A 24,886-nucleotide genomic window follows, 5' to 3' on the forward strand; every position below is an offset into this window, starting at 1 on the left:
CTTCTCAAACTAGGCAAAAAGACCCACCCTAGTCAGGCCGTTAGAGAACAAAGGGAAGAATATATTTGCTGTTCACAGTTCTGGAAAGCGCTTTTGTATCAAAAAAAACTGAATTCTCACTGCCACTCCTACTCAAGGCCTAATTAAAATGACTATATCGATGAATAAAATGAAGTTACACATGGAAGTTATATATACAAACCAACTGACTTAGCAGAATCAATGGAAATGCTACCAATAACTCTTGGGCTAAATCTGCTTCCAACAAAATAGAAATAAAATACTTAAATGTAATTAAATGCCATGTTATCTATTTGACATTTACAAAATGCCTTCTTCTCTAATCCCTTTGCTGTTAGATATTAAAAGACATTAGATAACAGAGATCACCCGCATCCCACTTATCCTGCCCCCATAGATCACTACAGGATTGCCTTAAAGATCTCCTCTTAGAGAGGCCAAATGCCCAGTTCCCTTCTTCATCTACAGGCAACATTAAAGTAAGACTTGATAAATGGACTTTGGTATAAATAACTAAATGAGCTTCTTCACATTTACTTGCGGCTTGCCATTGCTTTAGGCCCTAAGACCCTAAGAGCTTGCCATTTCACAGTTTTTCAACTTCAGAGCTGGCTTTCAAACATGCTTTAAACACCATTCAGAGTCAAATACACATTTTTACACAGTGAACCAGTATACCCAAATATGTACAACCTCTCAAACAAAATTTTTCAGAATAATAGTCACTCCCACTACACACAAAGCATGATGATATTTTCATTCCATTTCCTTTAACGCCAGTACAAGCCACTAAATTTATTTCACAACCTAATGGGTCATGGCCCATAGTTTGAAAATCTCTGTTATAGGATATCTATAAAGTCCTACAAATCCATGCAAAACAATCCCTCAAAACAAATAAGTTAGGTTATTCTTACCTCAAGTTTTCAGAGATAGAAGGGGAAGAGAAAAACTGCACCATCTTGGTGATGCAGCTCAAGGTCTAAGAACCACCCCTTCTTCCCCGCTCCAGGAAGTGCGTTTAAGTACCTAATCTGCACCAGGTGCATAATTTCCACCTGTGTCTGTCCTTCCTTTAGTGGAAACAGAAAAACGTCAGCCAATTTCATGATCCAGATCAAGTCTGACCAAGAGAACTTTCAGCAAGGATAGAAATGTTCCATTTCTGTGCTGTTGAAGAGAGTAGCCATTAGCCTCCAGTGACTACTGATTACTTAAAATGTGCCTAGTATGACTGAGAAGCTGGGTTTTTTATTTTATTTAATTTAATTTACTTTTACATAGATACCTGAGTCTAGTGGCTCCCATAGCGGACGGAACAGATACAGATTCTCCTTAAAATATGCGCCACGTCTCTGTAGTGAAGATTTTTGCCAGACAAATTAATATTGAACTTTCTGCCCTCCTAGAAACCTAGTAACCTGAAAATGTTGTTTCCCTAGGATCCTAATTCATTTCACTTAGGACTGCTCCAACAGGCAGGAATTGTAGAGATTTCTCTGTGATCAAAGGACATGCCTTTTGTACCAATTTGTTCTACACAGTGTGCAGATTTAGCTAAATCATGGGAAGGTCTTGCCCCTTTTGGTATGTGTCCCTGCCCACGGAGGTTCACATTCTCTCCCTGACGCTCACACTAGCTGATTGCCTGGGGCATTTAATTTATCTCCACCTGTGACCCTGCTACCAGCGAGAGGCCAAAGAAACCAGCCCTGCTGTGAGAGCTGATCCACAAGCATTACCATTCACCTTGTTTGCTCCTTTTAGCAACTTGAACAGGACACACAAGCTACAGCATGGTAATGTTCAACAAAGACATGTCCTCCCTGGAATTTCTACCAGGGAAATTTCCCTTTGATCTCTTAATAGTGACATGTGCTCTGGTGCCAGCTTTTATAAATGGCTTTGACAGCTGCAGCTCTGATCTGAAGGTGGCCAGGCATGTTTGCACCATGACTTAACCCTCTGCTAGCTGGCACAGCATTGGACGTCCAGTAGCCTTTTGCATTTCATGGCAAGTGCAGGAACTATGCTTTTCAACTGAGTGTCCCAACCTCCTCTACTCCCTAGGTTTCCACTGGGAGCCATGATCTAAGAGGACAAGACAAGGTATGATTTAATTTACCTCGAGAGCAAGCCATGCATGTTGATCAAGTCTGGTTAAGACAAAGTTCTAAGCAAGCGAAGCTCATCTACCACTACATTCATCTCCTCTGCTGTCACCCCCAGTCCCATTAAATGTTGGTCTCCAAGTCCCCAGTCATTTCCTACCACCCACATTCTCATCTGAGATACAACAGCCCAGGCATAACACCCTAGCTTAGATGGGCAGCTCACCATTTAGAAACTATCCCCAATTTCTTGTTCTCAAAACTTACCTACTCCAGGGCTTCCCTGGTGGCGCAGTGGTTGAGAGTCCGCCTGCCGATGCAGGGGACACGGGTTCGTGCCCCGGTCTGGGAGGATCCCACATGCCGCGGAGCGGCTGGGCCCGTGAGCCATGGCTGCTGAGCCTGCGCATCCGGAGCCTGCGCTCCACAACGGGAGAGGCCACAACAGTGAGAGGCCCGCGTGCTGCAAAAAAAAAAAAAAAAAAAAAAAAAAAACTTACCTACTCCAGGTGCAATATTTAGGACCTTGATAGATAAGGTATTCTAATAAAGAGCATGCCCAAGCGTGAGTCTAAAAAATTAAGTGTGAACTGAGCTACAATGGCCTTATAGAAAAAATGCCTTAACTCATTTTATTGTTAAAATTTCATGCCTTATAGCAGAAGATATTTTTTGACTTGCAAATATTTTGGAGCTCTTCGATCATATAAAAAGAGACTTCCTATGTCTATAGCTACAGGGATATCAGTAATACATCAAAATTCACCGCCTCAAAAATCCAAATAATTGATATATCTCTGCTATGGAGTAAATAGTAACTCTGCAGGGTAACGTTGCATGAACTCTCTTGGGTTTCCAAAGTGTTGTTAAATTTATCTGATCTGGGCTTCCCTGGTGGTGCAGTGGTTGAGAGTCTGCCTGCTGATGCAGGGGACACGGGTTCGTGCCCCGGTCCGGGAAGATCCCACATGCCGTGGAGTGGCTGGGCCCGTGAGTCATGGCCGCTGGGCCTGCGTGTCCGGAGCCCGTGCTCTGCAACGGGAGAGACCACAACAGTGAGAGGCCCGTGCACCACAAAAAAAAAAAAAAAAAGAGAAATTTATCTGACCCAAGTCAGAAGGATGTTTTAGGTAAGAAGTTTCCAAAACTCTGTCTTGTTGCATCCTGTACCCCTTTACCATTAATCCAGTCAGACTCAGTGTCCTCAAAATACTATGCAAAGTATAGCACCAAATCATTCAGTTCACCTTTTGAGAAGGTGACAACCTATTTAAAGGTAGAAAGGAGAGTAAACAGTAAAACCAGTTCTATCAGAAGTCTTAACACACAGACCATCTCAACCTGAGCAACATGCATAATAGACTATGACTGAACTTGGACTTTCAGATGGTGAAAATCAAGAATGTTCTCTAAAGTGTATTAACTGGTTGCAAGCTTCAGAAGGGTTACCTGTACCACAGAGAAAGGAGAGGAAAGACTGTCCACATACGTAATACTGAAATTTCTTTGTTTAGATCTGTAAGTCCCAGGCATCACTTCTCAAAAGCACATTTCTGGGGATACACCCTACTCGCCACTCTGCTAAGGGACTTCCCTGCAAAAGAACTTCCCCACCATGAATTCATCAAAACCAGAACTTGTAAGCAACATCAGTGACATGAAGATGCAAGAATTTGCTTTGTCTGTCACCTCGAAGAATTTTCAATACATTTTTTACTTTCTTTAACTTGATTCAGTTCAGCATACTCTACAGTCTCTTCAGGTCCTGGGCACACATGAGCACATATCAACACTTGGATGTCTAACAGGCTCCCAAGTTAACATGTTCAAGCCTGAGCCCTGATCCTACACGCTACAAACCTGCTCTTCCCAGGAATTCCCATTGCAGGCTATGGCAAGACCACTCTCTCAAAGGCTCAAGACAAAGACAGAATTCATCCTAGACTCCTTTTCAGCCCATAGCCCACATCCAATCCAGCAGAAAAACCTGTTTTCTCTACCTTCAAATTATATGCCAAATCTGACCACAACTCACCACCTCCACCGCTATCACGTTAGCCCAATCCACCATCACCTCTCACCTGATTATTGTATAGCCTGTGTAACCCAACTGCTTCCTCTCTTGACCCCCTATTTTCAATGCAGCAGCCAGAGTGATTCTATTACAACGTAGATCAGATGATGCTCTCTCAAGGTCTTGCATTAACTTCCATCACTCAGAACAAAAGGAAAGATTCTTCCAGTCATCGCTGTGCCCCTACTTCTCAGACCTCCTCCCCTGTGATCCTGCCCCCAGGCCACCACAATGGCCTCTTTGCCATTCCTGGAGCGTTTACACTTGAGCATCTACACTCGCTGTTCTCTACCTCTCATCCTCTCCCCCCAAGTCTGCGGCTCATCTCTCACCTTCTTCACCTGAGAATGTGTGCAAATGTCACATTTTTAGTGAGGCCTTCCCTGGACTTCCAGTTTAAAATTGCAGCCAACCCCCCACCCCCCGACCTCACACACACACACAGAGTCACAGAAACACACACACACACACACACACACACACACACACTCTCACATCCTTTCTCCCATTCCTGCTTTCTCTCTATGTGGAGCACACTTACATATATTGTATTTTACTAATCTATCTTCTTTACTGTATTTCTTCCCTATGTGAATATTAGTTCTGTGAAGATAGGAGTTTTTGTGTGAGCTCTTCCATTGTTGAATCCCCAGCTTCTAAAACAACACCGGGCACATAACAGGTGCTCGATAAGTACTTGGTGAGCTGGAAACACACTGATATGTGTGCAGCTTTTGTGAGCTTGGGGCCCCCTCCTATATTCTTTTAGGGCCTCCCCTTCCCTCTCCTTCTGTCCGGGGGTCCCGGCAGGTATATGACATGAGCACGTCCTTGCCACAGCTGCCCGCCTCCCCTCCTCTGCTCCAGTGTCTCCTCCATCGCCACAAGAGGGCCAATGCCTCTGCCACCGCCGCCACCTTCATGCTCCTCACTGTGCCAGCTCCAGGGCCCGCCTCCAGCTGACGTCCACAGCCTCTGGTCACTACTGTGGGCCTGGCCCACTGCTGCCAGCATCCCCCCTGGCATGAAGGCCCTGCCCTCCCCTTAATTCTCCTGACCCAAGCATGACCACAAGCCTTTTCCCCAATTCCTTGGGGCAAACTTGCTAGTGGAATCCTGAGCGAATGATTGAGCTTATCTACTCCTCAGTGTTCTCACCTGTAAATGCAAATAACACCCATCTCATTGCATGGCTAGAAGCCTGGAACTAATATAGTCAAAGCACTGAACAGCACTGTCTGCTGGAGAAGCGCTCGATAAGTATTAGCTGTTATCACGATGATGAACTTGATTGGCCCAAAGGTGGCGATCACAATTATTATCGTTCTTTAGAACAGCTCTTCTGGGAACCCACAGGCCCTAACCCGTGATCCAGGTTCCTCTTAGGGCCGACTTCCTGATGGACTCCCACGCTGCCCTGGGTAGCAGCCCCACCCTCTCCTATGCAGGAGCACCCTGAGTTGTATCTGGGCATGGATGAGTCCAACCACAAAAGAGTGACCCATGGGAAGCAGCTGCATAGCACAGGGAGATCAGCTCGGTGCTTTGTGACCGCCTAGATGGGTGGGATTGGGAAGGTGGGAGGGAGACCCAAGAGGGAGGGGATATGGGGATATATGTATGCATATAGCTGATTCACTTTGTTATACAGCAGAAACTAACACAACACTGTAAAGCAATTATACTCCAATAAAGATGTTTAAAAAAAAAAGGAGTGACCCATGGAAAGGCAGGAATGTCCCTTCCTCTGAATCTAAGCTCTGCCTCCCTTCGGGACATTGACACCTCCCCAAATGAGCACCAGGGTAAATATCCACGCCTTTTAAGGGAAGCCCTGTGCCCAAACCACAACAGAGTTATCTATCTAATCACAACACATTAACCAATATCAGCAGCAGGGACTCATTTCCCTCAGCCACCCTTTCCTTAAAAAACTGGACAAATTGCTTAAATTCTGGGTACCTGATTTTCTCAACTATAAAAGTAGACACACTGTATCTGCCTTATAAGGTCGTTGTGTGGATTAAATGAGTTAAAACATATCAAGTGCTTAGAACAGTGCCTGGCACATGGTAAAAACTTTAAAAGATTAGCTATTACTACTCTCCCACAGCAATAGTATAAAGACAGTCTTTCTCTTCAAGCATTCAGTCCATCATAAGCGTTGCCTGGTTTATCTCTTCAGTGCCTCTTTAAAACTGGAAATCCTGAGGGCTAGAACTAATTTTTCTTCACATTTCTATTTTCAGTGCATAGTAGAAGGGCTAGCACAAAGTAGACTTTCAATGCATTTTTATTGAGTAAATAAATGAATGGATACATGCATTCACGAATGAATGATTTCCTTATTCAGGGTCACACTAAAGCCCAGGTTACTGAAGAAAGATAATCCTTGCAAGCAAGAAATAGTAAAGAAAGTAAGGAGAGAAAAAAGCATCTCAAAGAATCAGGCTCTTCCTTGAGGAGGTGGCGGAGTATTCCGACTAATAATGGATTGGGGTCCCTGGGAGGCATCCATCACTTCTAATCCTGGACTGTGCTGGAGGAAATGAGCCCTGCATGCATAAATTAGTGAAAGGCATAATAGTGATTCGTGTTCCATTTGCAATTTCCTCTTCTGCACAGCCGCTTATTCAGATTGAACAAGATGTCACTGTTACTTCAGGAACCAAGTGACATGCGGAGATTGATCAAAAGAAAGCCTTATTCTGGATTTGGTCAGTTTCTAACTAAAGTCTTCCCTCAAGGAAAAGACTCCATGAAAGAGGGAATTGTTCTTTAAATTCTGGAATTACAAAAGCTATCCTGAGGTTGTTAAATATATATATACATATATATATATATATATACATATATACATATATATATATATATATATGTATATATGTATATATATATATATGTCCCTTCCTCTGAATCTAAGTTGTGCCTTCCTTATTATCATTCTTTAGAACAGCTCTTCCAGGAACCCACAGGCCATAGCCCGTGATCCAGGCTCCTCTTAGGGCCAACTTCCTGATGAACTCCAGGCTGCCCTGGGTAGCAGCCCCACCCTCTCCTATGCTGGAGCACCCTGAGTTGCATATACATATGATGTGTGTATATATATATATATATATATATATAATAATTTAAAAACCAGGAGAAAGAAAAGAAAATAGAGAGACAGAGAGAACCTAAGCAGAATTCCTACAATTTAAATGAATATCTGAGCAATGATGGAGGTATTAGAGACCACAGCCTTGGGAGCAGGAAACCCAAATCCTTTGGGTAGAAATTTTTTCTTGCTGCTGTGAGGAAGTATTGAGTTAAGCAACGGGCACTTTGGGTTACTAGACAGATCACTAGCAAAGATCACTAAGAAACTGAGCCCAATGTAGCCAAACAAATACAAGCAGTTTCATATAAGGATTTTAACTTAATACTCTCAACTAATCCACAGTATGGAAGCTAAAATTATTTTCACTTTACAGATAAAACTGAGACACACAAAGTGACTTTCTCAAGATCAGGCCACGAATAGACAGTGGGGGTTGGCCTTGGCACTCAGGCCTTCTTCCCTAAGGCTTCAGTCTCTCTTCTCTGTCATGTGTCCTGCACGTATAAACCATGTTTAAAGTGACAGAAACTCATATATGAAATGTACTTCAATCTTCAATCAGTAAACATAAAAGAGGGAAAATACAGAATTAAAGGTAACTGACGGAAAACAGAAAACATCTGCTGGCACCAGGAACCACACTAAACTCCTTTAGTTATTATTATTTTTGGAAAGGACAGAGAATACTATCTCAACAACTTTGGAGACAGTGATTCTAACCACCTTGGCTGCCGTGAACTGAAGCAACACTAACTCAAGAAGCTGTGAGAACAAGATTTTAGAAAAACAACCACATGTGATGTCCTGAAAGCCTGCGTTATGATAAATATATCAATCTAATATGGGAAAAGTGGAGAAAATAGTCATTGTATTGACGATTTGAAGAAAACCACATATTCAGGGAACTGAACACATATTTATGTAAATTTAACTTTATAGTTTTAAGTAGATAGTTGAAATTAAAAGACTCAAGTAAAATGTGAATATGGATTATTATCATATTCATAGAATTTAATATTCTGTAAAATATTTCACAATAGTGCTGATGGTCTGCTTTAAAACTTTCCCCAGATTGGCTGGTATTTCCTACTGTTGTCTGAGAAAACCAATGTTTACACTAGGTTAAAACACGGATTAGGAATTTGTTTTTTCTGAGCTGGCTCAACTTTGAGAAGAGAAAATGGAAAAGCAAACAAAATCTTTAAAAGCCTGACACAGAAGGCCTCGACTCAGACAGCCAGAGTGGGAACACACTTTTGCTCCGCCTGGAATCCCAGTTCTATCGACCTCATCAAACAAGTGGGCAAATTGTCCACACCTTTGTTTACTTCCTGAGCTGGACTGCCCAGGAAATACTTTGCATTTTTTTCTCTGTTTAGAAAATCCCATGTTCCCAGGAGGCCAATAAAGAAAAGTCAGGCTGGGATGCATACAGAGCAAGAACAAGAAAGCATAACCCCCAGAGCATGGTTTCCGGCCCTCCCTGCCCTGTTGCCATAGGATGGTCCCTGTACCTCTTTCTAACATCTCAGTCACTTTCCCTTCCTTTGCACTTTACATGGATGGACTCTTTTCATTGTACCTCCATGAGGTAGGTGCTATTATCACACCCATTTTGAAGTTAAATAAATAGAGGCTCGGAGAGCTTGATCAACTTGACCAAAGTCATAAAGCTAGTGAATAACAGAGCAGAGATTTTGAACCCAAAAAGCTGAGCTCACTGTGTTCCCCACATCTTAATTGCATCTTACTACAAATGTCCTTGCACTGAGAGGAAAGGGGCATGGAGGTGGACTTGCCACCTTCTGTATGTTTGGAATTTTTCTGTTTCTGTTAAATTAAAGGCAACACTCCTGAAAGCTCTTACTTCTATAAACAAACTATTTTTATAATCAACCCTGAGGTTTCCTTTCCTAGAATTCATCCCAGTAACAAAATCATTTACCCAACTACCGATTTGTCACTACGTGAGAAAAGTGCCTCCCTCACTCAGAATTCCCCAGGATCCTGGATGGATTAACAACAAATGGGTCATGAATATGATAACTCCTGGATAGCTGCAGGAAGGGTGCCCCAAACCTGCAATTACATGGGGTGACATGACTCCCCCAATTGCTAGGTGTTTTGGGGAAATGAATCTCTAGCAGGCACCCACATATTTTCACAGCATGAACACATTCAGTACAGAAAGAATGCATTTGCAGAAGTAACAGAAGTGTGTTCACTAGCCAAGGGAAGAAGAACTATAACTCTAGGTTTAAAAGGGGGAGGGGCTCTCTTTCTTCTGCTTCATAACATCATAATTCAACCTTTCAGCCATGTGAGGCCATGCTTGATCTTTCCCCATTTAATTTATTATTTGTAAGGCTGCCATTGGGAAGCTTTGATGTCAGGGACCTGAGGGAGGCAAGGATGTCATCTTGGAGGAGCGGGGATGTCGCTGCAGCACCATGATCTCTCTGCCTCACCTGGTTGCCTTCCAGCTTACCCAAGTTGCATCATGCAACAGCTGTAAGGAGAACGAATCTCATCTCAAGGGTGTGCAAGGCCCTGGGGCAAAGAGGTGAGAATGTGGAAACAACTCCCTATAAAACTTAGGTCTGTCTGTAGAGGTGCTCATTCACCCTCCTCTTGCATATGTCACTCACCATTCATCCAGCTGGTGTTTACTGAGCACTGAATAACTACAGGGACTGTGGAAGAGACAGTATGTGACAGATACTGATGATTGCTTACCCAACAGCCATTCCTTCCAACTTCCTAGCCTAGAGAACACTAATTTTGTTTAACTATCCAACCCCCAAGGAAGGTAGCCCTGTCTCCACTCCAGCTGATTAGTTTAAGTCAAGAGCCAGCAAACAATGGCTCTTAAGCCAAATCCAGCTCATTGGCTGTTTCTGTATATAAAAATGTACTACAACCATGTTATCATTTACGTATCATCTATCAATGTTTTTGTGCTACAACTGCAGAACTGAGTAGTTGCAACAGAAACCATATGGCCTGCAAAACTATAATATTTGCCATCTGACCCTTTACAGAAAAATTTTGCTAAATGCTGGTCTAAGCCAATTACTAATACCGTTCCCTTTGCCAGAGTTTGGTTTAGTTTACAGGTACACAAGTGTTGACCCAGTGTTGATAAATGACAGTTAAGGAAAAGTCTGCTGAGGGCAATTGGGAAAAAAAGAGTTTCCTTTTCTTCCTCTGGATGCAACTCCTAGAATGATGGCAGCCATCTTGCCTTTATGAGGGAGGCCAGTCTAAGGACCAAGTTGACATTCTGGGAATAGCAGAGCAAAAATGCAGAAATAACCTGAGTCTTTGATGTCTTTGAGCTGGTGAACTAGCCAACCCTGGAACCAGATACCTCAGCATTCCCTGTCATGTGAGATCATGTGTCCTCATTATTTAAGCCAGATAAGTTAGGATCTCCCCTTGATGAGTCAACCTCTAAGTTTAAGAAATGATCTTCTTTTACTCTGGTAACATTCTTTGCTCTAATATCTACTTTGTCTGATATTAATATAACCACTCCAGCTTTCTTTTGGTTAGTGTTAGAACAGAAATCTTTTTCCATTATTTACTTTAAGCTATTTGTGTCCATATATTGCAATGTGCTTCTTGCAGGCAGGATATAAAAGTAAGTTCCATCTTACTTTTTTATACAATATGGCAATATTTTCTTCTTCATTATGTTATTTAGACCATTTACACTTAATGTGATCACTGATATGGTTAAGTTTGAATCTATCATCTTGCTATTTGTTTTTCATTTGTTTCATCTGTGCTTTGTTTTCTTTTCCTCTTTTTCTGATTCTTGTAATTAATTATTTTATGATTCTATAATAGCTCCTTTACTTGGCTAATTTTAGTGGTTGCTTTAGGGTTTGTAGAATGTACCTTCCAGTGATGTTATACAACTTCATGTAAGGTATATGAACCTTTTAACAATATACTTGTATTGTCCTCCTGACAATAAGATATGCAGTCATTTTTAAATGTTATGGAGAGATATTTAATGATGTAGAAATACGCTGTCTATATATTAAGAAAAAAATGACAGAATGTATATAATGTAATCCCTATTTTATTTTTTAAATGTAATGAATATACTGATAACATCTAGATACCAGATAGATAAAGAAAAGATTATACACTTTACTGTTAACTGGTTATTTCCATGTGATCAAACAACAGATTTTCTTCTTCCATTTGCTTATTTGTATTGGTTTGATGTTCTATAATAAATATGTATTATTTCCACAACTTGCAAAACTCTTAGCTATTATTTAAGGGTCAACTTTCAAGCAGTCTCCTTTTTGGATATCAGAGCAATCATTTATCATTTATGTCACCTAGGAGCTCATATCATACACATCTCTGTGTGTGTCTCTATTTCTTCTTCATGAGCCTCAGCTACTTGATGTCATGGAGCATGTCCTAAAGAGCCATGAGCCCTCCAGAATCACACGGGCTGGGTGCTCACTAACATGAACCCTAACAGAATGGATGTTAGGCAGCAGTAAAGAGCACAAAGTCTGCAGATAAAAAAGACAAAGCTAATGGCTGATGCAAGTGTTATATTTAGTTTACTCTTTGGTTTTCAAACCTACTTCTTTAGTTCTCCCACTACCTCTGGGAAATTTTTTCTATTTATTCTATCTTTTAAATTTTAATTTACTCTACCTTTTTAAACTTAAAATATTATTCCTACTGTAGGAAAATATCATGACCAACATTTCAGTTCTCCTTTTCCAAAGGAAAAAAATCATGGAATATTTAAGAATCATTTGGTATGTTAAAACGTTGCTGACCTACAACATTGGCGACATATTTTGTAGCTGATATCACGGTAAACTCTCTCACAGGAAGGTGGTTTCCACTCCTTCAAAAACACACTTACAGCCCCACTGCTTGGCAGATTAAAGGGACATGAAGAGCTGAATCATCCTGATAGACTTTCCCTGGGAAAATAATTACTAACTGACACGCAGCCTACAGAAAGAACAACAGGGGTGGAAACTATTATTTGCATGGGACCTAATCTCAGGAGAAACAGAATTAAACATGGTGTTCTAGAGTTCTGCTCCTGACGGGATCCAGAACTAACACCTGCCAAGACATATACAAACTCAAATCAAAATCTGAGGATAAAGTTGCCCATCATGGAGCTTTCTACCTGAAGGACCTGCTGTCCAGAATTGTTTTTTCCAAAATACTTGAATATGTTACAAGTTACATCTTCCCTACTTCTCTTCATCCTTTTCCATGACATACCTCAAAAATGAGAAAGAGAACTCTTATTTCCACTTCAGATGGACACAGTTTACTTCTAACAAGATTGTTTACAATGATGAAAGGTGTACCTCCCTGCCTCTGCCTGGAACTCTATCTGCATAACCAGTAAAGTCTTCAGCCAGGGTTCTCAAATTTTACTGAAGATGAGATTTACCTGGGGAGCTGTATTAGTTATTTAATGCTGTGAAACAAATCACCTCAAAACTCAGTGGCTTAAGGGACAAGAATTCAGAAGAAGTTCAGCTGGCAGTTCTGACTCAGAGTCTCTCAAAGGGTTGTAGGCAGATGTCCACTGGGGCTGCTGTCATTGGAAGGCCAGACTGGGGACAGAGGTGCTGCTTCCAAGGTGGCTCACTCACAAGGCTGGCAAATTAGAGCTGGCTGTTGTTGGAAAGACTTGGTTTCTCTCCATGTGGGCCTCTCCATAGGGCTGTTGGGTATCCTCACAGCATGGGGGCTAGCCTCCCCAAGATCGAGCAACAGGAGACCAAGCAGAAGCTGCAATGCCTTTTTTTTTTTTTTTTTGCGGTACGCGGGCCTCTCACTGTTGTGGCCTCTCCCGTTGCGGAGCACAGGCTCCAGACACGCAGGCCCAGCGGCCATGGCTCACGGGCCCAGCCGCTCCGCGGCATGTGGGATCCTCCCGGACCGGGGTACGAACCCGTGTCCCCTGCATCGGCAGGCGGACTCTCAACCAATGCGCCACCAGGGAAGCCCTGCAATGCCTTTTACAACCTGCCCTTAGAAGTCACACACCGTCCATTCTGCTGTATTCTTTCCATCATGTGGGTCAGCCAGACCCAATGTGGGAGATCTCACAAAGGCATGAATACCGGGTGACATGAGGCTCATGAGGACAGACAATCTTGGAAGCCACCTACCACAGTCCACCCTCTAGTCCCCAATCCTGAGCCAGATGCTGTAATGGGATGAGGCTTGGGGGGTCTCAGGGGAGGGGATGCATGTATTCTACACATGGAGAAATATGAATTGTTGTGGCCATCGAGTGCCCTGAACAGAGTAGTCTCCAAAGATTGGCCATCTTTGGCCATTATCCCACCCCACAGGCTCTTTTTACTGAGTGAACTCCCCCCACCAGGAGGTGAGGTCTACGTTTTGTTCCTTGAATTGAGGGAAGAGAGAGGGGAGGAAGTCACTGCCCCAAACAGTGGGGAAGTATACATGGTCAAAGTAATACTATGTAAATTTCTGAGGCTAGGACATACTAAGGATACAGCTTCTGCTGTATTTCCTCTCCCTTTCTCTGAGGATAATAGTCCTTGAGACAGAGACACCATATTGTGAGGAAGCCCAGGCCACACAGAGAGGTCATGTGTGGGTGTTCTTGCTGACAGTTCCTTTTAGGTGCTCAGCTGACAACCAGCATCAACTACCTGTGAGTGAACAGCCTTCAGTGCTTCCTGTCCCAAACTGAGTCTTCCAGCTGAGTCCCCAGACATCATGAAGAAGAGACTAGCCACCTGCACTGTGCCCCATCTGAGAAACTGACCCACAAAAATCATAAGAGATAATATCTGATGATGGTTGTTTTAAGCCATGAAGTTGTGAGGGATTTTGAGGTAATAGTTAACTAATGTAGTAAATTTAAATATACTTGTTACAGCTACAAATCTCCAGCCCCGACTCCAGACCCGCTGAATGAGATTTCCTAAGCTAGGAGAAGCCTGGGAAACTGTTGATTTATGAATTGTCTCAGTTGATTCTTATCATCAGGGATAGTGGGGAAATTCTGATGGAGTATCTTCCATCACAAGTCTCAATGGAAAATCTACTCTTTTTTTTTTTAACATCTTTATTGGAGTATAATTGCTTTACAATGGTGTGTTAGTTTCTGCTTTATAACAAAATGAATCAGTTATACATATACATATGTTCCCATATCTCTTCCCTCTTGCATCTCCCTCCCTCCCACCCTCCCTATCCCACCCCTCTAGGTGGTCACAAACCACCTAGCTGATCTCCCTGTGCTATGCGGCTACTTCCCACTAGCTATCTATTTTACGTTTGGTAGTGTATATATGTCCACGCCACTCTCTCACTTTGTCACAGCTTACCCTTCCCCCTCCCCATATCCTCAAGTCCATGCTCTAGTAGGTCTGTGTCTTTATTCCCATCTTACCCTTAGGTTCTTCATGACCTTTTTTTTTATTTTTATTTTTTTCTTAGATTCCATATATATGTGTTAGCATACAGTATTTGTTTTTCTCTTTCTGAGTTACTTCACTCTGTATGACAGACTCTAGGTCCATCCACCTCACTACAAATAACTCAATTTCACTTCTTTTTATGGCTGAGTAATATTCCATTGTATATATGTGCCACATCTTCTTTATCCATTCATTTGATGATGGACACTTAGGTTGCTTCCATGTCCTGGCTATTGTAAATCAAGCTGCAATGAACATTTTGGTACATGACTCTTTTTGAATTATGGTTTTCTCAGGGTATATGCCCAGTAGTGGGATTGCTAGGTCGTATGGTAGTTCTATTTTTAGTTTTTTAAGGAACCTCCATACTGTTCTCCATAGTAGCTGTATCAATTTTCTACTCGGTTTTTATCTTTGATTGTCTATGCATTTCATCTACTTAGTGAAAACCACAACTAGAAATTGAATCTAAATCTGGCTCTGGATGAGATGCTCTTGAATTTCTAACTCTCAAATTTTATATTAAATCTTCAGAAGGTAGTGCTTGGAGAAGAAATACGGAAAATATGAGGCAAAAGTTTTATAGATTTTTGGGCAGATTGTAAAATCCTCTTTCTTAAATCTTTACAGCTATTCAACTATCAGGAAAAACAGAGGACAGAAGACAAAAATATCATTTTCTGTGGCAACTCTAAATGTACCAATATGGTATGGAATCTCGAAGTTATCTAAGTGGGGAAAAGACAAGATGCATAACAATATCTATATCTATCTATCTATCTATACACACATATATGTATACTTAAGTGGTAAATGCATAAAACCACCTCTATAAAGATACACAGGGACTTCCCTTGTGATCCAGTGCTAAAGAATCTGCCTTCCAATGCAGGGGATGCAGGTTCAATCCCTGGTCGAGGAACTAAGATCCCACATGCTGTGGGGCAACTAAGCCCATGCGCCACAACTACTGAGCTCATGCACCTCAACTAGAGCCCATGTGCCACAAACTACAGAGCCCACGCGCTCTGGAACCTGTGCACCACAACTAGAGAACGCATGCGCCCTGGAGCCCCTGCAGCACAACCAGAGAGAGAAAACCCACACGCCGCAACTAGAGAGAAACCCAAGCAGACCGCGTGCCGTAACAAAGAAGATCCCACATGCCTCAAAAAAGATCCCATGTGCCGCAACTAAGACCCAACGCAGCCAAAGATAATAATAATAATGATAAAGAAAATAAATAAATATTTTTTAAAAAGTTACACACAAAACTGGTAACGATGGCTGCCTTTGGAAATAACTGGATGGCTGGGCTAGGAGTATAAGAAAGACATTTTTCACTGAATATTTTTTGTAACTTTTCAGTTTTGTACTGGGATCATGTAACACTTTACAAAAATAGATAAATAAAATGTGTTTACAACACCTTTTCTCCTTGAGGACCCTCTTGGGAGTTATTCCAGAACATGAAAGTGTGACCCCATATTATTATTGGTTAGAGTTAATTACCTTTTTTGTTTGTTTGTTTCACAGTGAAAGGAAACTCAAGATCCATCAGGACCAGGGATCCTCATAGATTAAAATCTAGCCACTGTAGAGTTGATAGCTCCATCCTCATATCTTACTGGATCTCTTGGGTGTCACTGCCCAGCCTCCACCTCTGACACAGGACAGCCCTTGAACTCTGCACAGGTGGACATTTGCCCTGGGCGTCGCTCAGAGAACGCTGCTCTGGCCCTTCCCTGGCCTTGCCCATCCCACCCACTAAAGAGCTGCGGCCAAGGGGACGTGTCCACCAGGGTCCACAAACTATGGGTTTAAGAAAATCTAACATTTGTTTTTGTGAAAGAATATGCTAGGAGGTGTTTTTATTTTAAAAATAAATGATAGCCATCTTGTCCTCAGAAATAATAGTGACTTCTGTATTGTCCTCCTGCATATTCTACTTATTGAAACACGTTGTTAGTCTTAACTCTAGAAAAAAATCAATATTATACATTAATAAGGATTTTGATGTCTTTTTCAAAATGATATGAACATATTACTTAAAAACAAATTTTTTAAAATGTTAGGCATGGACATATATACACTACCAAATGTAAAACCAATAGCTAGAGAGAAGCAGCCGCATAGTACAGGGAGATCAGCTCGGTGCTTTGTGACCACCTAGAGGGGTGGGATAGGGAGGGTGGGAGGGAGGGAGACACAAGAGGGAGGGGATATGGGGATGTATGTATATGTATAACTGATTCACTTTGTTATAAAGCAGAAACTAACACACCATTGTAAAGCAATTATACTCCAATAAAGATGTTTAAAAAATTTTTTTAAACAAATTTTAGAATATTTTTTCAGAAGCAAATTTATCAGTGGGAGTTACTCTGAAGGTCTCTTGTGTTCAAAGATCATTCATATTAAAGGCCAAATATCCTGATGCTGCTGCTGATTGTTGAATAGGAATCTAATGGAAAGAAAATTAGAACCAAGGGGTCAAAAGAAAAAAGAAGCCAATAATTTGTCAGCACATTGCTTTTTAAGCTTTGTATGAGGAATTCGATGTTTAAAACATAGAAGAGCATAGATAAAACATAAATAGCCAATATTTTATTTGGCTATTTATTTAAATATTAGAAGCCCAATATTTAAAACACAGATAGCCAATCAAAGAGAAACACATTATAGCTGGAAGTGAAAGGAAGATAAAAAAGCAGTTATATATTAAAACTATATATAGTTTATACTTTTAAGGCATTTTAGTTTGTATGCTAGAATGAAAAGCTTTTTTTTTACTAGGAAAAATATCTGTAAGGATGCATGAGCTAATATGGAATTTCTCACTATTTTTCATAGCAGCAGAGCTTACAAACCACTAGAGATGTCATTTAAGTGGAGAACTGGATTGGATCATGAATGGACTGCAAAGGAGGAAGGAGAGGCTTAGCTTTATCCGGAGATTTGGAAAGGCTGACATTTGGCAGTGACTCTTAAAACCCAAGGAGGGTTGTCCAAAATGTGCTGGAAGATATAAAGGAGTAACTGGTGTGGAATGCCAACCTCCCCCATCCCCTGCAAGAAAATACATAAACTAGAAAGATCTGAAACTGTTATACTGAACGTGGTATGACTTTGTATTACAATCTCTGAGAACTCTGAGATGTAAAATAATTTGCTTCTGGACTATATACATGATAATAGAAGGAGGGTAATTGTGATCTCTGGGAGGAAAATGCCGATGGGGTTGTAAGATCCCTCGAGACACGATGATTCACTGCAGAACAGTCACCAGAACAGAACCCCTCTCAAAGCAGTGACAGAATCCATCAGCCTGTCCTAACAATGGACAGTGAGTTCTCAATGTCTTCCTCACCTGAGTTTCTGTCTGATGAGGTCCCCGAGAAAACTGGCCACGGTATAGAATTCTGTCAAAGAAATTATTTTTATTTTAGTGTTTAAAAGGTCTCTTTCTCCACATTAAATTGGTGAACAAATGAAATCTCTAAGGAACCGGGACTTCTCTTAACTGGCACCCGCACGGGCACAGAGCACCTGAGGGGCGATCCCCAGCTGTGGGTTCCTCTCCACATCAACCCAGCCAGCAGATCCAGTTCATTTCCTTTGTCTTGCACACAGCTCGCACACGCTTACCAGGGCTGTCGGGTAAGTTGCAGACGTTATTGAAAGTTGAGAAAAAGGAGGGGGACTACAACACACCAAGAAAAACAAATTAAAATTAAATACGAGATACGTTTCCAGTGTCTCCTGGGCCCTATTTAACAAGACAGGCATTTGGTGCCCAAGATGTGGTTCGAAGCCCTATTTCTGTCCTGCCCCCTCTGTCCCAGCTCATATTTCTTCTCTCCTACCATCCCCTAATTTATGTCCATTGATGTAAAATAGTACAGTTGTCTGTCTCTTTAAAATGCATTCCCTTGGGGCCTTGTCTCCTGTCCCTAAACCCTTGACAAAGCATTTAATACATACATACAATTCCTTTTGTAAAAGAAACTCATGTCCGTTAGTAAAATGATCAGATATTTTATGCCTCAACATGAAGCTCTTTGCAAAGCGTCAGGCAAATAGAAGGCACCGTTACTGGTCACTGCTGTTACTCTTCACACCTCCATGGCCAACAGGAGCTCTCTGTTTGTTCAGGGCCCCCTGGACCCTGCAGGGCTCCCTGATACTGGCACACCTGCCCCACCAACCAGGCCTGGCACCACCCATCATCGTCCCAATGGTCTAAGTCTCTGGAGACTGTAGCCAAATGTAGGAGGAATTCACTTCTAGTCATCTCTTAGAATGTCAGGACCTTGGCCTTGGGTTTCCCCAATAAGTGAAGCCGTCTACTTCCTAGCCATTACTGAAGCCCACTATTTCCACTGCCACAAGCACTTCATGTGGACTCTGTCTCTTGCCTCTGTGCCATTGAAGCTGGGCCATTTCCTAAACCTCTCCCAAACATCCAAATACTTTTGTTCCTATTGGTACTTAGACCCAGAAATCCCCACCCTTGAAGCTCATGGTGATTTAATGTTGGGGACCAGTTAACTCCAGGGTTCAGATCCTTGCAAAACACACACAGACCCCATTCTTCTGGGGGTGAGGGGAGGTTGTGCTGAGCTCATCTCTTACTTCCATGTTCTTTCTTCCTTCTGAAATTCATGGATACTTGAGCCAGTGGGTTTCCTTTAGGCCCAGGGAAGTTTTTCCTACTATATCCTGAGAGGCCAGATGGCTTGCTGGTTGAAGATGCAGAGCACGCCAGGACTGAGAATTCCAAAGCACTCTTCAAACTACAGTCCAGACCCTTCATTCATCAGGAGTCACAATAGTAACACCTGACACTGAAGGAATGCCTCCCATAAGCTAGGCACAAGGTTAAGCACCTCATATACAGTATCTCATTTAATCATCCTTAAAACCCAATTTTACAGGTATTTTTATTATGCCCATTTTACAGATGATGAAACTGCAGTTCAGTGAGGTAAAACAACTTGCCCAAGATCATAGAACTAAGGTGTCAGAGTCAAGCCTGAATGCTCTTAACCACTGGGCTATACTATCATTGAAATCATTTCATTAGTAAGCCCTCTGAAACCAACCCTAATGTGCTCCCTGAGCCTCCTACACATAACTGAGCTGTGCACTTATAAGCCAGTCTCAGATAAAGCATGGGGGCCCAGCCTAGAGAAGCTGGTTGAGAACTGCTAAGCAGAGCTGGAAGCTCCCCTCAGCAACAGCTCACAGGGAAAGTTTTATGTGAGGCCCTAGGAGACGCTCTGCAACTCTGTAGACACCGACTGCCCAACGTCATCCCTGAAGAGTCAAGGTCAACCCTTGGAGTCACTGCCTATTAACTATAGTTAGCATCCCCATTTCCCCCTGAGAAGACCTCCAACTCTCAAAGTAACCAGGCTTGGCTTCTGACCAGCACAAGGAATTAACTAAGGCCCCAGAGTCTTCTTTGGTATTACCTGATGGCTCAGTGAGACTCCCCAAGTTCACCAGGCTGATTTCTAAATCTCCAGTCAGAGTAACCAAGGCAACAGATACATCTGACCTAACACTCTAACATATTGGCCAGACTTGGCGGGTCTGGGGTGGGAGAGGCCTCAAGGGACCATTTTAAGATTCTTAGGTATGTTACAGCTACATGGAGCACCTTCAGTATTAGCCCCCATACCTGTACCCCTGCCCCAAATCCTGAGCTCCACCTCACACTTAAGGTCCCCAGGAACTCCCAAACACCTAAGAACTGCAGTTGCACAGCCTCACAATTGGAGTTTTGGCTTATTGTCCTTTCAAATGTCCTTTCCATCATATATTCCATCTTATACACTTGGTTCTAAAGCATCTATTCCTGGACGGTGCTTCATACTCAAACCATTGGTGTCCAGCTTATACATGCAATCCTGGCTTCTATTTTGGCCTGTAACATGGGTGCCCCCAAAATTAGTATATGCTTCTCTCTCATTTATTTTTCCATGAGGCATTGACAAAGCACTTTGGGATAAAACACAAACTAAGAAGCACGGGTAGTAGTCCCAGGTGTCTCACTAACTGGCCAACTCATTGACCTTTGCTGTTCTCCAGTCTCCTCTCTGGGATGAGCGTTCTGAATGATTACTAAGCTTCCTTCAGCTCTAACTTTCTGGATTTTCCCTTCCAATGTTTTACTACCATTTATAATTAGTAACAGCTTGTTCCCTTATTATCCATCTTCTGATCTTATCCCTAATAACTGGCATTTCCAGTTTGTTCCCTAATGTCTTAACCTTGGAGATGATCTTGATTATTTTGCCTGCAGAACTAGCCTAACCAATGCCAAGTTCTGCTGAATGATAGCACTTAAATGTGTCCCTCTATTTCCCTTTGTTTCAGCCTCCATCCGTGTCATTTTTACTTGTGCATAAATTTTTCCAGTATAAACTTCTCCATTCTTGCTAATGTAGTCTCCTTACCCTTTTTTCCTTTCCCATCCTCTCTATATAATTATACAACAACAATCAAGTCTTTTATGTGTTATTTGATATTTTTACTTCTCATGAGAGGCTCCCAACTGCCTCCTGCATTGATTTTATACTCTTGATTTTATACTCTTTCAACTAGTCTCCAAGCATACGTATCCCAGGTTACCTCCAGGCGCATGTCATTTTAAACTTATAGAGAGAAAACAATAATAGTAAGCAACCTTTCAAATAATGGCTGCTGTTTCTTTCAGGCACCTAAACTTAGAAAAGGTCGTAGAAAGTTATTTGCTTCTTATTAACATCTAATAGCTGTGTTATTCCCATAGGCAGAACGAACAAAAAAATAGCAATTGCAATTTGACAGTGACATAAACACCTGTCTAGCTAATGAATTCCTTGCCAAATGCATGTTCCAAAAGAGGAAGCAATGTCACCTTTAACATAAGTGACTTTTCCCAAAATGCTGGAATTATACCAAGGGAAAGTAAGATCTGGGAAGAGCATAAATTTAAAAATATTGGAGCTATGTCTCTGGGAACATTAAAATGAAAACTACCACATGGTTTTGATTCACCATACTGTATTTCCCATCTTTCTCATGAACAAACATGCTGACGATTCCCATTAAAATTTCACAAGAACTCTCAGGTCCACTAATTCAGGTATGTCCCTCGATGCCCAATAAAGCACCCTCTTTTCTAATCCTAGGAGCAAACTACCCAGATAATACAAAAGTGCATCTTTAAGACTAAAATTACTAGGCTATCAAAGTTGTTAAATATAATCACTAAGAAAACAGGCTTCCCAAAAGCTGATCTATGCCAAGTACCTTGTAAGTTGAGACTCTTCCATGATATATCATACATGGAAAAAGGAAGCAGATATAGAAAGTTATTGAAAATTTCAATTGAACCTTGACTGCATTCGGGATGTCTTTTGCCATGCAAAGGACAGCCTCCATGTGTAAGTCCAACTTTGAAGGAAACGCTGTAGGTGATCTGTAGCAGCAGAGACAAAAAATAGACATGCCTTCCGAAAATGAGATCTCCGTAGGTGAGGTCAAGATGATAACATCACTCTAGCATCATATTTGGCCCTCTAAAAGCTTACATTAGAGCAACACTTCAGAAATTTGAGACACCTGACCTAATTTTAGGTAGCTGCATTTGGAAGAGCTATTTTCCCAAACATGTTTCAAGGTAGGTAGACCAGCCATTGGAATTTTGCTGCACATTTTAGACAGACACTATTGATGGTAACCTCTGGAGAAGATATACATTTCTTTTCACTTTGCACAAATATTCTGACCCAACTCTAAATGTTCCTCTCTCAGTAAGCAGCCTGTCACCTTTAGACTCCCTGTAAGCATGCTATTAAAGGGGAAGAACAGAGCCACTGCAAGATTTCTCTAATCACCCAGCCTCATTACAAAGAGGAGTAAATCACTAAACACTGCATCTTAAACATAACAAAAAGAATAATTTAGCAAACCAACAGGAAGCTTCATCCTCAGCAGGGTAACATATCAGTTTAGGTTCAGTAAACACACCTCAGTGTATCATCATTATGCTGACCATTATTTATTATTTATAGGTCATGTTAAACACTTTTGGAGAGTTTCACAGGACGTACACACCGTTGAGTTGCCCGTGCGGGTCCTACGCACAGGTATTACCAGCCAAAGAATCACAGGACTTTAGAAAAATGTCGATCATATTCAGTTGAGCCAGGTACATTTGTCACTCTCAAGATAGGCTGTTGCTCAGAACCCAAAAACATTTTCAAACTGACTGACGTCTCCCCTCAGAAATTCAAGGGTAAAATTCTTGTTACTTCAGGTTCCGTGTTACCTCCCAGTGAAGTCCTGCTATTTACACAACACTGATGGGTGGCTCAGCCTGCCCCTGAGCCCAGCCCCCTTCCTGAGCCCTCCCCTCCCCAGTGACAGCAGAGCCATGCACACTGCCTCTGCCTCTTCAGAGCTACAGCCCTTGTCACAACTACCCCTACCAAGTGGAGACTTCGGCTCAACTGCTGAAAGCCTGAGGTTAACGAGGCCAAGGCCAAAAGTACTGTTTGAACCCATTACTTGTGCTATATGTCATGCTGACTGACTGCTTTCAACTCTAGCCACCTGCCCAGCAAACCCATGAAAATGATCATGGGAGGGGTGGGGAGAAACGGTGAGGTGCCCTGCGAACCAATCAGATTTTCCTCTTCGTCTAAGACAGTGTGAAAAGGGTAAAAGATGGTCATTCCAAAGAGGAAAACTTTCTCTGTTTTGTAACAGAGTTGTACCAAACTGAGCACCTGCAAACGATATTTAAGGGAGCCACGTTATCCCCAAAACTCAGCCTCTATCTTCTCTACGTCCTTTAGAGGCAGCTCTCGCAGTATCCATCCTTCAGACTCAGGCAGCCTCAGTCCCTGATCCCATCACCAGATAGGTGGGGCCAGCCAAGAGGGGTTTGAACTGTGATGAGAAGTCCCATCAAGACAGCTGGGCTTTTGTTTGGCCAGCCGAGTAGACCCCCAGCCCAGGCAAAGAGGGCCAAGCCTGGACTTTCAAGTGGCCCCTAAGCCAGCTCTGTTAGCCCTTGGATCCTGACAGGCCACAGGGACCGTTCCTCCTTTGTACAGCCTGCTGCCCTGTGTAATGCCCAAGCTCAACCCAGGACACAGTCCATTTGGCTGGGTCTGGACACCTGGCCTCTATTACTGTCTTCCGGAACCTTCTCGTAAGATGAGATGCCACCCTCCAAGCTGAAGGCAGGTTGCTCCTGTTGCCTGGGAACAGCAACCACAGCCTGCCTGATCCCTTGGTTTGCAACCATCCCTGCATCCCCTGCATCCCCCTCTGCTAGGCCCATTCCCCATTGTGTATCTAGGGCTAAAGGCTTCCAGACCCTGTGACTGGGTCCACCCCCACCCTCCTCCTACACACACCCTCACACCCTGAGTTGCCAAGGACCCAGCAGGCCTCACACCTGAGCTATGACATAAGGGTTAATACTACCAACTTAACTTTGCCAAACTGCAGAATTGGAGAGCAGCTGAATAAGCACATGTCTTAAAATGGTAATGAGGGGATGTTCAAAAAAAAAGTATATGGGAACAGTTGGCAGAATATTCCTTTCCATGAGGGTAAACTGTTGTCATCCTGATGCCTGATTTTACTTTCTAATCCACCCCACTTTTCTGTACTGTGTGTTCTGGGCCTAATGATTTCTTTTCAAGTTGTCTTCAAGCAAATGGCACTGTGAACCATTTAATTTAGAGATGATAAAACACAGATCCATGAGAAACCTTTCTCCAAGGATATGGGGTGAAAAGCAGTCCTGACAGTTCTTGTGTCTGTTCAGTGTAGGTCAGAATCAATGAAATGATGTTCTCCAACCCTGTGCTCAGGTCATGCCATGGCCCCACGGCTGGCTGGACCTTACCTCTTGCCATAGCTTCTCCATGACCTTCCTGACATTCCCCCAGCCTGGACCCCTCTCTCCTCAAGACCACCAGGCAGGGCAGCAAATGCTCCATCGCCCACTTCCCATTCTGGATGGAGGCGAGAACAACCACCAAACACCTCTCTGTTTCACAGCCCTCTTCAGTAAGCCCTGAATTTGTTTAATTCCTACCCC

This window comes from Mesoplodon densirostris, chromosome 3, assembly GCF_025265405.1.
Source record: "Mesoplodon densirostris isolate mMesDen1 chromosome 3, mMesDen1 primary haplotype, whole genome shotgun sequence".
NCBI lineage: Eukaryota > Metazoa > Chordata > Mammalia > Artiodactyla > Ziphiidae > Mesoplodon > Mesoplodon densirostris.